The sequence below is a fragment of the Heterodontus francisci genome, chromosome 27 (genome assembly GCF_036365525.1).
Source record: "Heterodontus francisci isolate sHetFra1 chromosome 27, sHetFra1.hap1, whole genome shotgun sequence".
Lineage (NCBI taxonomy): Eukaryota > Metazoa > Chordata > Chondrichthyes > Heterodontiformes > Heterodontidae > Heterodontus > Heterodontus francisci.
The window spans coordinates 31996653-32004146 of record NC_090397.1 but is presented as its reverse complement, the minus strand read 5'-3'; positions in this window follow the sequence as shown (position 1 = coordinate 32004146).

The following is a 7494-nucleotide window of genomic DNA, read 5'->3' as shown; positions in this document are numbered from 1 at the left end:
AAGCAAACTGAACAAACTAAGATGAAATGAAATAAATGCAAAAAAAAAGATTGTAAAAAATGTAAAAAAGAATGTAAAAAAAAAGGAAGAAAAAAATAACTAAAAATGAAAGTAAAATGGGGGGCTGTCATGCTCTGAAATTATTGAACTCAATGTTCAGTCCGGCAGGCTGTAGTGTGCCTAATCGGTAGATGAGATGCTGTTCCTCGAGCTTGCGTTGATGCTCACTGGAACACTGCAGCAATCCCAGGACAGAGATGTGAGCATGAGAGCAGGGGGGAGTGTTGAAATGGCAAGCAACCGGAAGCTCAGGGTCCTGCTTGCGGACTGAGCGGAGATGTTCCGCAAAGCGGTCACCCAGTCTGCGCTTGGTCTCCCCAATGTAGAGGAGACCACATTGTGAGCAGCGAATAACAGTATACTACATTGAAAGAAGTACAAGTAAATTGCTGCTTCACCTGAAAGGAGTATTTGGGGCCTTGGATAGTGAGGAGAGAGGAGGTAAATGGGCAGGTATTACACCTCCTGCGATTGCAGGGGAAGGTGCCATGGGACGGGGACGAGGTGGTAGGGGTAATGGAGAAGTGGACCAGGGTGTCGCGGAGGGAATGATCCCTTCGGAATGCTGACAGGGGAAGGGAGGGGAAGATGCGTTTGGTAGTGGCATCACGCTGGAGATGGCGGAGGATGATCCTTTGTATATGGAGGCTGATGGGGTGGAAAGTGAGGACAAGGGGAACCCTGTCACGGTTCTGGGAGGGAGGGGAAGGGGTGAGGGTAGAGGTGCGGGAAATGGGCCAGACACGGTTGAGAGCCCTGTCAACCACAGTGGGGGAAATCCTCGGTTGAGGAAAAAGGAGATCATATCAGAAGCACCGTCATGGAAGGTAGCATCATCAGAGCAGATGCGTCGGAGACGGAGAAACTGGGAGAATGGAATGGAGTCCTTACAGGAGGCAGGGTGTGAAGAAGTGCAGTCGAGGTAGCTGTGGGAGTCGGTGGGCTTATAATGGATATTAGTAGACAACCTATCCCCAGAGATAGAGACAGAGAAGTCGAGGAAGGGAAGGGAAGTGTCAGAGATGGACCATGTAAAGGTGAGAGAAGGGTGGAAATTGGAAGCAAAGTTGATAAAGTTTTCCAGTTCGGGGCGGGAGCAGGAAACGGCACCGATACAGTCATCAATGTACCGGAAAAAGAGTTGGGGGAGGGGGTCTGAGTAGGACTGGAACAAAGAATGCTCGACATATCCCACAAAAAGACGGTGCCGTTTCCTGCTCCCGCCCCGAACTGGAAAACTTTATCAACTTTGCTTCCAATTTCCACCCTTCTCTCACCTTTACATGGTCTATCTCTGACACTTCCCTTCCCTTCCTCGACTTCTCTGTCTCCATCTCTGGGGATAGGTTGTCTACTAATATCCATTATAAGCCCACCGACTCCCACACCTACCTCGACTACACTTCTTCACACCCTACCTACTGCAAGGACTCCATTCCATTCTCCCATTTCTCCGTCTCCGACGCATCTGCTCTGATGATGCTACCTTCCATGACGGTGCTTCTGATATGACCTCCTTTTTCCTCAACCGAGGATTTCCCCCCACTGTGGTTGACAGGGCCCTCAACCGTGTCCGGCCCATTCCCCGCACCTCTACCCTCACCCCTTCCCCTCCCTCCCAGAACCGTGACAGGGTTCTCCTTGTCCTCACTTTTCACCCCATCAGCCTCCATATCCAAAGGATCATCCTCCGCCATTTCCGCCACCTCCAGCATGATGCCACTACCAGTCGCATCTTCCCCTGTCAGCATTCCGAAGGGATCGTTCCCTCCGCGACACCCTGGTCCACTCCTCCATTACCCCCACCACCTCGTCCCCGTCCCATGGCACCTTCCCCTGCAATCGCAGGAGGTGTAATACCTGCCCATTTACCTCCTCTCTCCTCACTATCCCAGGCCCCAAACACTCCTTTCAGGTGATGCAGCGATTTACTTGTACTTCTTTCAATGTAGTATATTGTATTCGCTGCTCACAGTGTGGTCTCCTCTACATTGGGGAGACCAAGCGCAGACTGGGTGGCCGCTTTGCGGAACATCTCCGCTCAGTCCGCAAGCAGGACCCTGAGCTTCCGGTTGCTTGCCATTTCAACACTCCCCCCTACTCTCATGCTCACATCTCTGTCCTGGGATTGCTGCAGTGTTCCAGTGAGCATCAACACAAGCTCGAGGAACAGCATCTCATCTACCGATTAGGCACACTACAGCCTGCCGGACTGAACATTGAGTTCAATAATTTCAGAGCATGACAGCCCCCCATTTTACTTTCATTTTTAGTTATTTTTTCTTCCTTTTTTTTTTACATTCTTTTTTACATTTTTTACAATCTTTTTTTTTGCATTTATTTCATTTCATCTTAGTTTGTTCAGTTTGCTTACCCACTGTTTTTTTTCAGGTTTGCACTTGCTGCTGTTCAATATTCAGTGTATTAACACCTAATCTGTACTAATGCTTTGTCTTTCAACACACCATTAACATATTGTTTGCCTTTGCTCCGTGACCTTTTGGTCAGCTATGTGGCCTGGTCCAATCTAGACCTTCTTTGTTATCTCTTGCCCCACCCCCACCTCACTTGCTTATAACCTGTGACTTTTCTAATATTTGTCAGTTCCGAAGAAGGGTCACTGACCCGAAATGTTAACTCTGCTTCTCTTTTCACAGATGCTGCCAGACCTGTTGAGTGGTTCCAGCATTTCTTGTTTTTATTTCAGATTTCCAGCATCCGCAGTATTTTGCTTTTAATTAAATATTCAACCTAGTTCCACTATTAAAGAACTTGAAATCATGACCCACGGCCCTTCCTAATCTATTCTGTTGAATAATTTGCGCACATAAACTGAATCTAGTCCATTCATTGTGGATATTACAGTAACTAACTTCTTGAAAGGAAATAATAAATGGTCACAATCTATCATCTGTTACTTTACAATTAGCCTTTATAAATGCAACATCATCTTCTTGTCTTTCTAAGCGAGGAGTTAAACTGACCTAAACTATCTATTTCCAACCAACTCTACTCCAATTGTTGAACAACTCCAGCTCATTAACTACCTTTGAAAACAGTTATTGAGTTTCCTGATTGGAAAATTTTTCAGCTCCATTGAAAAGTAACTGCCAGTCATACATACATATTTTTTCTTTCTTGGGTTGTGAGCATTGCAGGCATGGCCAGCATTTGTTGCCCATCCTTTATTGACCTTAAGAAGGTTGTCGTGAGCTACCTTCTTGAACTGCTGCAGTCTTTGGTGTGTAGGTACACCCAAAGTGCTGTTAGAGAGAGAGTTCCAAGATTTTGAGCCAGCGACAGTAAAGGAACAGCGATATAGTTCCAAGTCAGAATGATTAGTGGCTTCAAGGGGAACTTGCAGATGGTGGTGTTCCCATGCTTCTGCTGCCCTTGTCCTTCTAGGTAGTAGTGATCGCAGGTTTGGAAGGTACTGTCAAAGTAGGCTTGGCGAGTTGCTGTGGTGCATCTTATAGATAGTACACACTGCTGCCACTGTGCGCCGGTGATGGAGGGAGTGAATGGTTAAGGTGGTGGATGTGGTGCTGATCTAACGGGCTACTTTCTCCTGGATGGTGTTGAGCTTCTTGAGTGTTGTTGGAGCTGCACTCTTCCAGGCAAGTGGAGAGTATTCCATCACACTCTTGACTTGTGCCTTTTAGATAGAGGACAGTCTTTGGGGAGACAGGATGTGAGTTAGTCACCGCAGAATTCCCTGCTCTTGTAGCCACAGTATTTATATGGCTGGTCCAGTTCAGTTCCTGGTCAATGGTAACACCCAGGATGTTGATGGGGGATTCAGTGATGGTAATGCCATTGAACATTAAGGAAGATGGTTAGATTCTCTCTTGTTGGAGACAGTCATTGCCTGGCACTGTTGTGGCATGAATGTTACTTGCCACTTATCAGTCCAAACCTGAATGTTGTTCAGGTCTTTCTGCATGCGGGCGCAGACTACTTCAGCATCGGAGGAGTTACAAATAGGACTGAATGCTGCAATCATTAGCAAGCATGTCCACTTCTGACCTTATGACAAAGGAAAGGTCATTTATGAAGCAGCTGATGATGGTTGGGCCTAGAACACTACCCAGAGGAAGTTCTGCAGTAAAGTCCTGGGGCTGAGATGATTGGCCTCCAACAACCACAACCATCTTCCTTTGTGCTAGGTATGACTTCAACCGATGTAAAATTTTCCCCTGATTCCTATTGACTTCACTTTTGCTAGGGCTCCTTGATGGCACACTTAGTCAAATGCTGCCTTGATATCAAGGGCAGTCACACTCACCTCACCTCTGGAATTCAGCTCTTTTGCCCATGTTTGGTGTAATGAGGTCTGGAGCTGAGTGCCCCTGGTGGAACCCTAACTGAGCATCAGTGAGCAAATTCTTGCGATGTAGTGCTGCTTGATAGCACTATTAATGACACATTCCACCACTTTGCTGATGATTGAGAGTAGACTGATGGGGCAGTAATTGACAGGATTGGATTTGCCCTGCTTATTGTGGACCGACGAACACTGCTCAGCAATTTTCCACATTGTTGAGTAAATGCCAGTGTTGTAGCTGTACTGAAACAGCTTGACTAAGGGTAAGGCTAGTTCTGGAGCACAAGTCTTCAGTACTACAGCCGGAATTTTGTCAGGGCCCATTGTCTTTGCTGTATCCAATGCGTTAAGCTGTTTCTTGATATAGCGTGTCTCCTGGCAATGCAGAACATTCATCGAGCGATTGCCAACATCATCAGTGTATCCAAACATTTGCCAACTTGCCAGTGTGAATCTGTGCATGTGCGCGCTGACGTCACCATGCAATGACGCCAGACATAATGACACCAGTCTGAGCGTTGACTCACTCCTCAATGGCTGCAATTGTTACCTCCATTCCCTCGCAACAGTACCCCGCTTCATCGTGATTTCCCGCCTTGCCACTTCCCCCCAAACCCCTGGCCGCTCGCTTCCCAGCCTGGCCACTTCCTGCAACCCCCCGAAGCCCCCGGCTGCTCGCTTTCCAACTTTACCACTCATTCACCCCTTCCCCCTTCGGCCGATCTCTCCCCACCGCACCGCCCGGAACAGCAATGGGAACAAGCCGCCATGGGTGGAACGAACAGCCGAGGTGTGATGAGTGATGGGGAGCAAGCGGCTGAGAGGGGCAGAAGTGACAAGTCCGTGAGCGAGCGGCTGGTGGGGGGACTGGGGAAGCGGGGAGCAAGCAGCTGACGGGAGGCAGCTGCAAGGCGGGGAGCGAGTAGCCAAGGAGGAGAAGTGGTGAGGCGAAGGGCAACCGGCCGATGGGGGAGAGGGAGAGAGGCGGCGAGGGGCAAGCGGCCTAGGGGGGAAGCGGCAAGGTGAGGGGCGAGCAGCGAGCAGACGGGCGCGGGAGGGAGAGACGAAGAGAAGCAGCGATGGCAGGATTGAGCGGGATATTGTTGGGAGTGGGATGGAAGTGGCGATCACAGCCTTTGAAGGGGTTTGGGTAATTTGCTTTTTGTGACAAATTGTGCAGCCCCATTTTTCATACAGGCAGCTGCCAGAGACGTCACAGACATTTCAGTCGATGAGGCTGCATTTGTGCATGTGCCAGTACTGTGCCACCTAGTCGTTGCGTTGTCAGCAAACGCAGCCTCCTACACTTCTCATTGAACCAGGTTTAGATCCATAGCTTGATAGTAATGGTAGAGTGAAGTATAGGCCAGGCCATGAGGTTACAGATTGTGGTTGAATACAATTATGGGAGCTGATGATGGCTCACAGTGCCTCATGGATGCCCAGTTTTGAGCTGCTTGATCTGTCCTGAATCTATCCCATTTAGCATGATGGTAGTGCCACTCAACATGACGGAGGGTATCCTCAGTGTGAAGACAGGACTTTGTCTCCACAAGGACTGTGCAGTGGTCACTCCTGCCAAAACTCTCATGGACAGGTGTTTCTGCGACAGGTAGATTGATGAGAGCGAGGCCAAGTAGGTTTTTCCCTCTTGTTGGTTCTCTCACCACTTGCCGCAGGCCCAATCTGCCAGATACGTCCTTCAGGATTCGGCCAGTAGCGGTGCTACTAAGCCATGCTTATGATGGACATTGAAATCCTCAACCCAGAGTACTTTCTGTGCCTTTGCTACCCTCAGTGCTTCTTCCAAGTGCAGTTCAACATGGCAGAGTACTGATTCATCAATTGAGGGAGGGTAGTAGGTGGTAATCAGCAGGAGGTTTTATCGCCTATGTTTGACCTGATGCCAAGAGACTTCATGGGGTCCAGAGTTAATGTTGAGGACTTCTAGGACCACTCCCTGCTGACTGTATACCATAGTGCCGCCATCTCTGGTGGGTCTGTCCTGCTGGTGGGACAGGACATGCCCAGAGATGGCGATGCAGGAGTGTCAGGGACATTGGTTGTAATGTATGATACTGTGAGTATGACTATATCAGACTGTTGCTTGACTAGTCTGTGGAACAGCTGTCCAATTTTGGCTCAAGTCCCCAGATATTACTAAGGAAGAATTTGCAGGCTCGTCTGGGCAGGGTGTGCCTTTGTCGATGTTGGGAGGTCTGGTTTTATGATTCCTCGACTTTTCTGTAGTGGTTTGATACAAGTGAGTGGCTTGATAGGCCATTTTAGGGGCAGTTATGAGTCAATCACATTCTAGAATCATACCTAAGCCAGACTAGGTAAAGATGGTAGATTTCCTCCCTAAAGAACATTGGTGAAGCAAATGGGTTTTTATGATAATCTGGTAGTTTCATCATAATCATTACTGAGACTAGCTTTTTAATCCCAGATTTATGAATTAATTGAATTTAAACTCCACCAGCTGCTGTGGTGAGATTTGAACTCATGTCTCCACAGCATTAGTCTGGGCCTCTGGATTACTTGTCCACTGCAGTACCGACTCAGGACAAGTTGGTGCTTCCTCTTCAGAAACACAAACTGCAGTCTTTGAAGTCATCAGGAATAGACTTGAGAAGGCATAATCTTTAAGCCTTCAGACACTTGAAGCCAGTTTACAACAGACACTCTTTCAGGTTCTAGTAAGAATCATTAGAATAGTCTTCCTCTGATCAGTGGTTACCCTGGTTTGTGAAGCTGAGGTTGTAAATGTTTTGGGCGAATGATGTTGCTAGAGAATACTGAGGCTTGTCATTTTCCTGCTGTGAATTACCTTGAAACTGAATGGAATTGGCAAGTAGATAAGAGGTGAGAAAGTGTTTATCTTGTGGTGGAGCTCAGGGGAATGTTTCCTCTATTAAAGATTGTTATGTCACAATAGCAAACAATGAGGAGCCTTCTCTGGTATCTCCTCCTGCTCATCTTTGAAGGACTCTTGCTGTTGCCCTTCTTGGTGGCAATGATGTGCAGAGTGGAGCAAATTACAGTAATCCTGAAAACGTTACAAGATTATGCTGGAGGACATTGTCTGTTCAGTCCAGGTAGACAAAGCA